Here is a 14,286-nt window from a genome sequence, read left to right as displayed (position 1 = left end):
CATTCCCACATTTTAAAAAAGCCTGAGTGCTCCAGACATCATTGAAAAGTATTTTGTTAGTATCATGGTAATGTGGATGGGTGACAGATGCTGTGGTTTGAGGTTTGAGGTTTGAGGTGTGAGATACTGCAGAAGAGTTTTTTTGTTGTGTTTCTCTAAGTTTTGGTCTCAGTCACTCTGCCCACAGACGTGTACAGAATAAAATCACTATAGCTTTCAGAAACTCACCTCCTGAGTGCTTCTGTTGGCGCACTGTGTGATGGTAAACAACCGACTGTTTATCAAGCTAACTGCGAGCAAGCAGTAGCATCTACTCACCAATAAGCCTTTCAGAGTGAGATTATCACAAAAAAGTTGATCCTGAATTGCGTTTGAAGCCGTAGGTAGCAGGTTTACAAGATACCCTTGTGTGTTTGTTTGCTCTTTCTCTATTGCTGTGTTCAAAACCTGATCAGGCTTACAAGCCTGTATTTCAGCACGGTCTTATGTAGCTTGCAGTGAAATTGGTTTCATTTACTGTAGTATTACACTTACGGAGAACATGTCCACTGCTGCCCATAGCATCCTCTAACAAATTCATTGGTTGACTGGTCAAAGTTTATGTAACCTATACTACAGGGGTGCACAACTTTGGTCTGGTCGCCAGAGCAGTTTGATGAGTTCTCTCCTCAAACACACCTGATGTGACTCACCTGTTAAATGTCAGGTTCACTGGGTGTGTTCAGGTAGTAAACCACCAAACTTTGCAGGACCCCAGGTCTCCAGAACTGGAGTTGTGATGCCCTTCTCTACTATAATATATGCATAGACAAATATGAGCCATTCTACCAAAATAGTTCAACCAGCAGTATTCAGACCTTTAATGGCGATTAATTGAGATAGAAATAAGCTAAAAAATATACAAAATTAAATCATCATTTATGGAGTACTTTCTACAGGGAGGTGGACATCCCAAACCCTGTCCTTTAAAATTTAAATTTGCGAAAATCATATCTACATTTTCTTTTTTTTCCCTCATTGTTGCATTTTAAAGAACTTTCTGATTTATTTTCAAGTGAAGTTGCAAGAATTAGATTTATCATGAGTTGTTTCTTTAAAATACATGTGTCCCAAAGTCTGGAAATCAGGGTAACCTTAAGATTTGCCTCTACCGAAGCATCTAATTTATTTGTTTTAATGACAAATTTCATGATTTTATGTGTCTACAAATGTTCAAAGCTGTGTTTGTTAGTCGCCTAGGGTTTTTGAGCTGTGCTCAAAATTAGCTAAAATTTTTCACTAGCAAAACAGTCACTACCTAAACATTGACAAAGGTGCTGAGTGAGCAGTTCAGTGGTGTTATGATTGCTTTGGTAGTAACAAAATGAAATGTTCATCCATTTGACTCTGAACTCTGACTTTGAACCAATTTTCTAGAATAATCTGTATATTCTGTAATGTCTGGTCATGTTCTGAGCATAAAACATGTTAATAAAGATCAATGTGAAAGCTTGTAATGGGGTACGAAAATAAGTCTACATTTGGAACAGTTTAATGTCATCCCACCCTCCCCTTCCTTCCCAAGAGCATTGTACTGCTGGGCACTGTAGAGAAGTCATCTCCATTGCACAATACAAATGTTTGTACAAGTTTAATAAAATGATTCAAGCCAAAACTTTGATGGAAGCCAAACCACAATGCCAGATATACCTTGCAAGACAAAATCCAGACTGATGCTGCTGAGATGATGCAAGTTCTAGACGGGAATACGCCAACGTACGCATTACTATGCATAAAGAATCCAAACCATTGGCATCCATCTTACCGATAACAATCAGCAGACAGCTGAGTTTATCAACTGGACGTGGTTTGTATGACGTGAAAGTGGCTTAAAAATCTTCAGCTCCTTTCAAAGCACTCTTTCATCAAAACAGTTAAATCATGAAATGTTTGCAAACTTGTAAACATTCAATCCACAAGAATCACAATAGAAAACAGTTGGTGTAACTACAAAGGTATTTGATCATGAAACAGCCCGCAGTTGTTTTTAGGCCTTGCTAGTTTCCTCCTCCAAAAGAACACACTGCCAGGTTCTCAAGCCTAATTAAAGAGTGATTCATATGGACTTTTACCACAGAGAACACATTCTCAGACAAGGTGTTTTTCATCTCTTTTAAAGAGTCCGAATAACATTTTTTTCCTATTTGATGCAAAGACGTGTACAGATTCTTACCTCAGGCAACCACCTGACAAACATTTCACACAGCAATAATTACGTTCAATTATTACTTTGTTACTGAAATACAGAGACGAATAAGAAGAGGTGTGCCCTACTGCTCGGATTGAATCCAAGCATTGTCACTTGCCTTCCTTAGCAGGGAGTCCAAGAGGAATTAACCTCTCACCTACGCATTCTTTCACTGCAACTGCTGCTAGGTTGGACAAGCTTTACAGAATGTGAGAAAAAGTCCCACTGAACTTAATGAATAACGATTGGAATTTAGAATCACTTCATAACAGTGAATTTCTAGTTTTAAATGATGAACTACCAAGCTGGACTATGTTAGCTAAATGGAACTAGGCAGACAGGACAAATTAGCACACTTACCTGGCAAAAACTACACCTAATCTATCCTATCACTGTGACCTTTCACACACATGCAAAATAAACTTCATTTAAATATTAATAATGCATTCTACAAGTACATTGGTATTTTTGCTAGTGTTCTGTAAAGCTTGTCCAACCACACATTGGCTATTTAGAAAGGACACATTTGTGGACAGAGCATGGATAGGTCTGTTGGAAAATGGGGGTATAGAGGAGACTACTATCTTTCCTTCCAGTACAGGGTGATGTACAACTTCATTTAGGCATCATAAACTGCTGAGTAAATCATCATGTGACTACCACTCTCCGGTAAACATGCAGAGACTCTCTGCCGTGCCTTGAAGGAACCATGGGCAACCTTTGCTCATCCAAACAGGTGCATATTGTATCTGAAAAAGAGCATTTGAGTGCCTGTGAGAGCAGTCTGAACATTGCAGAATGTGCCAAGTTACACGCACACAATAAAGAATACAGGATTAGAGGTAAATGAGAACATAATGACTACTTTTGATGGCACAAGTTGTTAAGCATGGGACAGGTTGTTTTTTTTTTTATTATTTGGGAACAACAAAGTCCTCCTATTCATGGATGAAGTAATATACAACTGGACAGAGAGGAGAGAAAGAACATAAATAAACTGACAGATAAAAGAGTAGAAGAAGAAAAAAGGAGTAACGGAGTCCAAGACAGAACTTGGCAAAGAGCCCTTAGAATGAAAGAAAGGACTGAGATTTAGAGACTAGAGGTTTAAAGCTATAATCAGAAATGCTGGGAACAGCAAAGACCACTAAATGTATTAGAAACATTGAAGTGAAGAGTGGGACCACATGCTTTTTATCTGAGCTCTGATCCAAAAGCCAATAAGTTAATATTATTTATAAATTATATTTATATATTAATAAAATTCTCACAATTTATGCATGTATACATCATGATTGTCATACAAAAACCTTACATCTCCATTTTCTGTTGTCAAAAAATTTGAAAACCTTTTGTATTGTGTTAAAATTTAACAGACCAATAGTAATGATTCAGTTTTTGTGATTTTATCTTTTTTTGCATAATATATATATTATGCCCTGTGATGGACTGGTGACCTATCCAGGGTGTATGTATATATAAATATAAAGTCCAGACTTTCAGCTTTCATTCGAGGGTATCCACATTAAAATTGGATGAAGGGTTTAGGAGTTTCAGCTCCTTAACATGTGCCACCCTGTTTTTAAAGGGACCAAAAGTAATTGGACAATTGACTCAAAGGCTATTTCATGGACAGGTGTGGGCAATTCCTTCGTTATGTCATTCTCAATTAAGCAGATAAAAGGCCTGGGGTTGATTTGAGGTCTGGTGCTTGCATTTGGAAGACTTTGCTGTGAAAGGAGCTCTCCATGAAGATGAAACAAGCCATCCTTAAGCTGCAAAAACAGAAAAAACCCATCACAGAAATTGCTACAATATTAGGAGTGGCAAAATCTGCAGTTTGGTACATCCTGAGAAAGAAAGAAAGAAAGAAAGAAAGAAAGAAAGAAAGAAAGAAAGAAAGAAAGAAAGAAAGAAAGAAAGAAAGAAAGAAAGAAAGAAAGAAAGAAAGAAAGAAAGAAAGAAAGAAAGAAAGAAAGAAAGAAAGAAAGAAAGAAAGAAAGAAAGAAAGAAAGAAAGCAAGCAAGCAAGCACTGGTGAACTCATCAATGCAAAAAGACCTGGACGCCCACAGAAGACAACAGTGGTGGATGATCACAGAATAATTTCCATGGTGAAGAGAAACCCGTTCACAACAGCCAGTCAAGTGAACAACACTCTCCAGGAGGTAGGCGTATCAATATCCAAATCTACCATAAAGAGAAGACTGCATGAAAGTAAATACAGAGGGTTCACTGCACAGTGCAAGCCACTCATAAGCCTCAAGAATAAAAATGCTAGATTGGACTTTGCAAAAAACATCTAAAAAAGCCAGCACAGTTCTGGAAGAACATTCTTTGCACAGATGAAACCAAGATCCACCTCTACCAGTATGATGGAAAGAAAAAGGTATGGCGAAGGCGTGGTACAGCTCATGATCCAAAGCATACCACATCATCTGTAAAACACGGCAGAGGCAGTGTGATGGCTTGGGCATGCATGGCTGCCAGTGGCACTGGGTCACTAGTGTTTATTGATGATGTGACACAGGACAGAAGCAGCCGGATGAATTCTGAGGTATTCAGAGACATACTGTGTGCTCAAATCCAGCCAAATGCAGCCAAACTGATTGGTCGGCGTATCATAATACAATGATGGACAGATGAGCCAAAACATAAAGCCAAAGTAACCTAGGAGTTTATTAAAGCAAAGAAGTGGAATATTCTTGAATGGCCAAGTCAGTCACCTGATCTCAACCCAACTGAGCACGCATTTCATTTGTTAAAGACTAAACTTCAGACAGAGAGGCCCACAAACAAACAGCAACTGAAAACCACTGCAGTAAAGGCCTGGCAGAGCATTAAAAAGGAGGAACCACAGCATCTGGTGATGTCCATGAATTCAAGACTTCAGGCAGTCATTGCCAACAAAGAGTTTTCAACCAGGTATTAGGAATGAACATTTTATTTACAATCATTTAATTTGTCCAATTACGTTTGAGCCCCTGAAATGAAGGGATTGTGTTTAAAAAATGTTTTAGTTCCTTACATTTTTAGGCAATCATTTTGTTCAACCCACTGAATTAAAGCTGAAAGTCTGAACTTCAACTCAGGTACTGAACTTCAGCTCAGGACTGTCTTTTTCTCTAACCTATTGATAACTATCAAAAAATACTTTCTCTGGATAGACAAAGCACTTCTTGTAAGTCGCTCTGGATAAGAGCGTCTGCTAAATACTGTAAATGTAAATGTAAATGTACCTGCATCTGAACTGTTTTGTTCAAAATTCATTGTGTTAATGTACAGAACCAAAATTAGAAAAATGTTGTCTCTGTCCAAATATTTATGGACCTAACTAAATATATACACACACACACACACGTAACGCTCTGTTATCTCCTTTTTTGATGCTTTTGGACATAATTTGAATACCTGTTGCTGTTTACGCTGTGTGTAAATTTCTCAATGAATGGACCAAAATTACTGTGAAAAAACTCTGGTTCTATTGACTTATATTAAATGTAATAGGGTAGGTTTTTTTTCCTTTTCCTGTTAAGTTACCATTTTGGAAATAAAAGGCTTTCTTCCTACAACAGCGATATGTGTGTATGTGTGTGTGTGTGTGTGTGTGGTGTATACAGCCACTGTATAGAGCTGCCCTAGACATTTCATTTGACATTTCATTTGAGCTTCTATGCATTCTTACACATTTCTACTTTCACAGTATTGGCAAATCACTGAATGCTTTCACAGTATTGGCAAATCACTGACTGAAGTTTTATGACAACAGAAAGTATGAAAGTATGACACAGAAAGTAAAACGGAAAAAGTTATTATGGGGTGTTTGAAGCCCTCCAAAGAGAAAGGCATGGATACCATGAGAGTGTGTGAATTTCCAAATCAAATTCACTGATGAGCTCCATATGGTTGAGCTAATTCTGCCAGTGTGAGGTCTGCTTTACTTCACTCTCTGCATTTATATAAAGGCTCTGACAGACTAAGGTAGACCATCTGTTTGATTCATTGCCTACTGCTCCTCCTGACTAGATGCTGACAGAAAATAAGAGATGCCGTCATCATATTTATTACCTTATATCCCTTTAATACGAGGCAAGTCCCTGTGTTCATTTGCCTACACCAGCTTTCCTATTCACAGATTTACACACTCACTTACAGCCAAGCACAATCCTCCTTACAGTCCCATATGACACTCTTCACACTTTGTAGCTATGACTTATATTAATAGGTCTTTCCCAACCTGCTCCCAAACAGGGTCTCTCAATGAACACTCAGAGGCTCCAGACTAAAGCTGCTGTCTGTATACCCCAGCCATGCACATGTGAACTATTTTAGGCTAGTTTCTGCCACTATTCAACTATTGTGAATTATTTCAGGCAGTGTTTTCCTGAGAAGGAACATGATGAAGTAATGCTTGGCTTCTGTGGTTTATCCACACTTTTCACAAGTATACTGATATTGGCTCAAGCATTACTCCTTGTCCAGTCCGATCTTTTCATTCACTTCAACATGTTGGATCTGAGCTATTTTTGTTGAAAACCTATTTGTCTAGTTTCCAACATGTATTATTATCTTAAGGACTCCATAGTGAACACAGAATTCATAAGAGACAGAAGTACATGGTTTCATGTTGACCAGGAGAAAACCATTCCAGGGTCATAAGACTTTAAGAGTGTCCAGTACAGACCATTTTCTTGTATAAAAACAGCAATTTCCTTTAAGGTGAAAGAGCACCTCACACCTCCACTGCTTCTATTATTCTAAAGGTGAGAAGTATGTAGTTTAATGAGATCCTGGGGAATCATTGGCATATTCATTGCAACGTGTACAATTTAAAACCCAGGAGACCTGAGCTGATTGCATGAGCTGTGCAGGCAATTGTCACTCTCACAGATGTTTTAACAAGCTATAAAGTAGTTAATGTGAAAATGAGCTTTAGAATAAACTTTGTGATCGAACTTTCACCAAATGGTTCCACCAGTTTTACTTAGAAGAAATAGTTATTGTAGGCGGAAAAAAGCATGACATAATTCATTATTAATTATTTCTCACTCATTGCTCATTAAAACCAGCAGAGAAATTTGGACAGAAGTGAAAATTCTTTCAACTTTCATTCAACACCAAATTTGTGTTTGTAGGTAGAAGAGGAGGATTTGAGCTGGTTGAAAGGTGCCGTTACTGGAAGTACTAACTGAAATAATGCAAAGAAAACTTGAAGGGTTATGCTTGCAGACATAAAACAATTTAAGAAGAAGCTTTGAAGTTCAGCACATGGACACAGCCATACCAGGAACCCAGAAGAAGATATAAATGACTGTGCAGTCCTGCTGTATCATAAGATATAATATACTATGTTAATATGTACCGATGAAGACAAAAATAAAACACCAAAACTATGCAGATAAACATAAACATAGAAGCACATACAATTTTGTCCAGCATTGATTATCTAAATAAGCAATTCACTGATTCATAATCCTTTGGGAAACACTAGATGGTATTTCTAGTGAAACAATAAATGGTGAACTCTCCAGCAGATCCGTTTTGTTTGTTTATTCACAGGTATAAGAATTTTATAATTTATGCAAACAAAATAAATAGGTTCTTTAACTAATTCAAATTATCAGTAATGATCAACTTTCTGTGTAGTGAATGAGCAAAGAAATCATCCAGTAGAGCAGAAAAGTGGTCTTGGTATGTGAAATGTAAAAGATGGACTATTAAGTACCCCAGGCGCCCTATTAATGCTCCCAAATAGAAAAAATAACTATGAACATATGAGCGAGACTGCTCTGTGAAGAGAGACGTTCAGTCTGCCAGCTAAGGGTATCAAAAGCTGTTTGTGTTTCTAGTTGATCTGTGAGTCGAGGGCTTTGCTCGTTCATTTATGTTCTTTGTCACTGAGCCCAGATAGCACCACAGAGATCAGATATGTTACGTCTGTTCAGAAACACACGTACGGAGAACATATATCACAGCCTGCTGTGCAAAAGGCCCATCTCACATCAAAGAATGCTATGGAGCTACCTAGTGTAATTGCGTTTAAAGACCATATGGCCTGCACTGGAGCTTCTTTCTAAATGGAGCATATCCAAGAGTGTTTACAATAACTGCAGGGTAAAGCAGGCGCTGCTGTTAGCTATCAGCATCCTTAATGCCTCTAAGGTGGAGAAAACAGTCATTCTGCACTCGTTGGTCTTTAGTAGGGAAATTTATGGAAAACTCAAATAAGAGATGGTTAACACTGCCCATGTGCAGAAATAAGAGAGTAAATGGTACAAACTGGAAGTATGTTCCTGAGCAAAAAGCCCAGTTTATTTTGATTGCTGTGTGTATGCAAGAGAGAGAGGGAGGTTATCATTTCACCATGAACAGCAGGAGGTCAGCAGGAATGTATATTTGTCTTAGTCTATAAGCTATGGGAGCTCAATGGATGTTATTAATCACTGCAGCTTCACTTAATGGAACAGGAGCCATTCATCATAACTGTTTCTGAAAGTTACCCGTGGTGAGTAATTCATTTGGAAAGCACTACGAGAGCGATAAAGTCACTTTATGTGCTGTAGAAGAGTCAAGTTGGTCGCCAAAGATCTGTAGGAATTTGTAAGAACAAGCACAAGTGATTTTGTAGAAATTCCACATCAGTGCCAGGTTTGGGAGAAAAGTGACGACACCTAAACCCACTCCATCCTGAAAACTTGCAGAAATTGCAAAAAAGTTGGTACAGTAAGTACAATATAAATAAAGATAGACAGCAATAGTCTGCAAACCATTTTGACCTGTATTGAGCTGGAAACTGTAAAAAGAAAAGACAGTCAGTATTGATTTTTGGCCGTAACCTTCACACACAGTGATTTCTGCAGATTCTGTAAATCTTTGAGAATGTTCTCAGGATGAAATATCTAAATTTGTTTTGCAAATGCTTATTGGGGAACATTGTTGTTAAATTGTTGAAGCATTTTTGAAAAGTGGCAGGCCTTGACCCATCCTTGCTCTTGAAGGACTAGGCCTCTCTTGGATGCTCCTTTTATACTTAAGAGTTTCCTTCTTAAATTTCCCCTGTACCAACTTTTTTGGAATGTGTTACATGTCTCAGTTTTGCAACAAACATATATTAACCAAAACAAAATTTAAGTCAAAAGGTAAAACACTAAATATCTGGCCTTTATACTGGTTGTAAGCAAAGAACAAACCAAATTTTCAAATCACTGCTTTTTTTTAGCATTTTACATAGTGTTCCATCTTTTTTGGATTTGGGTTTGTAGAACTTGGTTTATGACAAAGTAAGTCCTAAGCAATAACATTATAAATACAAATACAAATGTCTTAATGCACATAAGCTGACAGCCTTAAACAACATCTGTAACTAAAACACAGCAGCTGGAACCAAACAATTTAACCAAAAATAATTGCTGAGATGTATTTTTAATGCTTTAAAATGTGATTCAGACAAAAGATCTCCAGTCAAGTTAACTCTCTTCTGTACTACTGACTAACTCCAGCATGCTGATCTAGTCTCAAAGAGGTTTTCGTCTTGTATTTTCCTAAGTGGAAACACTGACAAAGTATATTAACACAAACAAGGCACATGAGCAATTAGGTGTTCCATAACTAAAGGATGTCTTGGCTCTTCTGCCAAACAGATATTTTCCATTCCTTACCAAGCCCTTAGAAATTGGTAGGAAGTTCAGTCGCCTTTCATGGTGTTTGAAAATATCTTGGGGGCAGTCTGATGTATAGGAATGCTGAAGTGCTCCTAACCTTTGGCTCTGGGCGACTGGGTTTCTAAAAACACTAGCGTTCAGGGATTTCACACACTTAGCCAGACGCACTGAGCAGCAGCTTGTTTTCCTGAGAAGGAGATTTTCTTGAAAGAGCTTTGTGCTGTTTTGGAGGTGTGAAGGATAATAAAGAGGGGCTTAGAAGCAGCTTAGTGGGGCTTCTACATTTTTAGCCGCGTTACAAATTAGGACTCCATTGCCCCGTATGTCCAAACAGAAAAACTTCACCATGTCCAGCTGAGTCAATAGGAGCAAGGCAGGAAATCCAGCTACCTGATGGAGGTCAGTTTGGAAACAACACAAGGAAGACCAACAGGGCAAGGTTCATTTATCTCTCAAGGCTTCTAAAGCAGAATAGCACTGGTCAGTGTTGATGAAGATAGTTTTTCCCATTTCATTGTTACCAACTGGAACATTTAAAACGGACAGTTTTTCTTACAATTACTACAAAATAAGATGCATGGATTAATGTACAAATGTCAGCATGCGACTACCAATTTACAGAATCTATGACTTCATTCATTCAGTTCTATCCCAACATGAGCAGCAGAAATATATATTCTCATACTGTTGAACTTGGAGCTTTGTCTATGTTATTGTAAAAATGACTTATAGGTTAACAGAGCAAAAAGTAACTAGTAAAACAATTAATTTTCACCACTGAAGGTGCCTTTCATTGTCTTGTCCCTAAGTAAGCAAAAATAAATCTAATTTTGGAACAGTGTCTCATATTTTGTTTTCTCTGGCAATTTCTGCTCCCTTAGGATTCTGGCTCTTCATTTGTCTGCTAATGAAATGTGATGAATTTGGTCTGTGCATTCTCAACATTTATTGGGCTGCACATTCAAGTCAAAGAACATTGCTGTTTTTTGTTCCCCACAAACACAAATGTCTTAATGCACATAAAAGCTGACAGCCTTAAACAACATCTGTAACTAAAACACAGCAGCTGGAACCAAACAATTTAACCAAAAATAATTGCTGAGATGTATTTATAATGTTTTTATAATGTGATTCAGACAAAAGATCTCCAGTCAAGATAACTCTTCTCTACAACTGACTAACTCCAGTATGCTGATCTAGTCTCAAATAGGCTTTAGTCTTGTATTGTGCTAAGTGGAAACACTGACTTAAAGTATATTAACACAAACAAGGTATAAGAGCAATTAGGTGTTCCATAACTAAAGGATATCTCGGCTCTCCTGCCACTACTGAAACTACTGAAATCACTTGTATTATAATGGTATTTTATGGTATGGGGAAAAAAGGTTTTTATGCAAAAAATGGGTATGTAGAAAAGTGAAATTACCTTAAATCTAAATATGTGTAATATTTCTCATTTTGAAATGATTCTAAGCTAATTATAAGACCAATTAACTTGTATTTCTAGACATTTCACTTGTTTTGACTGATTTTAAGTGAAATTATCCCACTGCAGTGACAGAAAATTTAGCTTGTTATAAAAATATGCTTGAAACAAGTCAAATTATTTGCCAATGTAGTGAACACTAATATTCACAACATTAGCAGAATAGTATGAAAAATACTAAAACCACATAAACAAGTAAAGCAATATCTAGAAATAAGCTAAATCAGCTTATAATAAGCTTACAACAATGCAATGACTAGATCTAAGATAAGTTATAATTTCATTGGCCAAGATATAATTTTTGCAGTGCATTTAAAATATGAGAAATCTGTTTCTGTCTGAAAAACACTGAAATAAACAGAATATTCCACTCGACAGTGCAGAATGATTCTTTTATCAGACCTTTACCTTTTAGCATCTTTAACACCTGGTCAGACAGCTTCAAAGAAATCTGGAGAAGTGAGAGCATGTATCAAATACACTTTTCCTCAAACAATTCAGTTAATCGTAGGAACATGATGAGGTAGAACTAACTCTGAAGTATTAAGTACAACGGATCAGAATTGCTTCACATGAATCCACAGTAAGACCTCACCAAATCCAGATGACCAAACTCCTGGCATCCAGGTTCACAGAGAGTAGCCAAAAGCCAACTGTATAATATGCTGGGTGTGAAAAAATATCAGTCCTCACTGACCATATGTCACCCATATTTCTCCCATGCTTAGGAAAGAAAAGCAGCACTTATTCCCTCACACTTCTCTAAAAATGCAAGCAAACTGATACAACGATCTTTTTGCAAAAAGAGGAATAAATCTCTTTGACACGTTTCAGCACTGACCCCTCCACAGCCCCTCTGCAAGAGTGCTCTGTCCCTGTGGTAAAACATCTGATCATCTCATATGTGTGACAATCACCAGCGCTTGGAAACTGTGGAAAATGTGTTCCAAAAATATATGACCTCTCACTGACATGACCAGCACACCTTTCTAAGATTCATTTAAATGGACTATAAAATTTTAAGACCACCATTTAGAGGTTCTCCAATAAATACAGTACAATGACTTCTCCTTTCCAACAGCAGAGAAAGAGTGAAGAGAGTAGGATTTTCAGGATGTGTTACTTCCCAACATGGACACCTCTCAGTATGATGGAAAAGTGACGGAGAAGGTATCAAAATTTTAACTTGTTTAATAGATCTGTAAATTTAAAAGGAGAGCTCACAATCTTGTGTATCATCCTTTTCATGTCAAAATCTAAAATCTATCTTTTTGCTGCCAGAAACTTAATTAGTCCTTTTGCATTCTGTGAATTTGTGCATAAGTTAGATTTTTTATCATTTAGGCCATAACAATGCATACAACTCAATAAAACAACACAATTATATTCTCTTTCATTGATTTATTGAACAAACTGATCCAACATCAAATGTCTTTCTTGGCAAAATACATGTAGGGCTATCGGTATATAGGAATAACCAGGGTCAAGAGGTTCAATCAGATGAATAGCAATTAGGTCTCACTGTCTGGTCGTCATCAAACATGTTTTAAGTGTACTGCCTGTCTCTGTCACAGGAGATTTCTAAGATTTCCTAAGAAAAATAGTTGTTGATACTTATTAGGCTAGAAGATGTTACAAAACAATTTTGGAAGAGTCTGGGCTTTGCCAATCCTCTGTCAGTTAGTGTACAAATAGAGAAAATACAACACCATTGCTACACTTAAATCATCCTCTAATAAGCTTAAAACAATGTACTGACTCCATCAAGCAAACACTAAATAGGGGTATTCTGTATGGAATGATATCAGGGAGGAAGCCATTATTATCCAAGAGGAGCAGTGTTGCTTAGATTTAGAATTTCCCAAAGACCGCCTGAATGAACCAGAAGACTATTGAAAGGACATTATGTAAACTGATGGCCAAAAAGAACTTTATGACTTAAATGAAAAACCTTACGTTAAGTGAAAACCAAACACTGCATTCCAGCATAAAAACCTCATCTCAACTGTGAAACACTCTGCATGTCATGACTGGCCCCTCCCAGTTCTCCATGTGCTTTTGTTTTGTTTTGGTCTTGTCCATGTGATTCCTTGTTTTGTTTCTTGCCAGTCCTGCCCCCTTGTTTCCAGACCCTGCCCCTGATTGTTACCACCTGTCTTAACCACCTGTGTCTTGTTAACCATCGTTTTTCCTTGTATTTAAGCCCTGTGTTTTCCCCTGTTAGTTTGCTGGTCTTTGTATTATACTGTATGTAGTGTATTGTGTTGTATGGTATCGTTTGGTGTTTGTTCTGCTGGCCTCCGTTATTTTTCCTAGTCTCTCTGACCCTGGACCGTTTTGACCCTGATTATGGATTTGCCCCTAATAAATCTCGCTTCTCTCAGCACATGTGTTCGCCTCATCATCGCTCCCTGGCGTTACAGTGCACAGTATTACAGTTTAGGGATGTTATGCTTTCACTGAACCAGGATAATGTCGCATTATTTGATGGTATTATAAATTCTGGATTTTACCAGGAATCTGTCTATGAACTTTCTATGATTTACATATTGATCTAATTTTAGGTCACTTTATGCAGACATTTACAGAATATTAAACTTTCCAGCACCACAACTGCATACTCATCACATTCCCAGTAAATAAGATGTCAGTAAAGACTTGTTAGTAAACATGTTTAAATATTTAGAATACTCCATATTTAGAAAACAGATGCTATTAGTCTTGTAGTACAGACTTGGTAAGTTAGAACTTGATGGGGAGGTTAGCGTGCATTTTCTGTCAGCATGGTCATGGAATTTGCACAAGCCATATTGCATGCAAAGTTTCAAATGGTTACTATTACTGCTAGGAGCAGGTTTGATTTTCAAACTTATGTGCTCCAACATACTGTAGTTCCTCCAGCACTCTGAAATT

The sequence above is a fragment of the Pygocentrus nattereri genome, chromosome 5, assembly GCF_015220715.1.
Source record: "Pygocentrus nattereri isolate fPygNat1 chromosome 5, fPygNat1.pri, whole genome shotgun sequence".
Classification (NCBI taxonomy): domain Eukaryota; kingdom Metazoa; phylum Chordata; class Actinopteri; order Characiformes; family Serrasalmidae; genus Pygocentrus; species Pygocentrus nattereri.
This window is presented reverse-complemented; position numbering follows the sequence as displayed.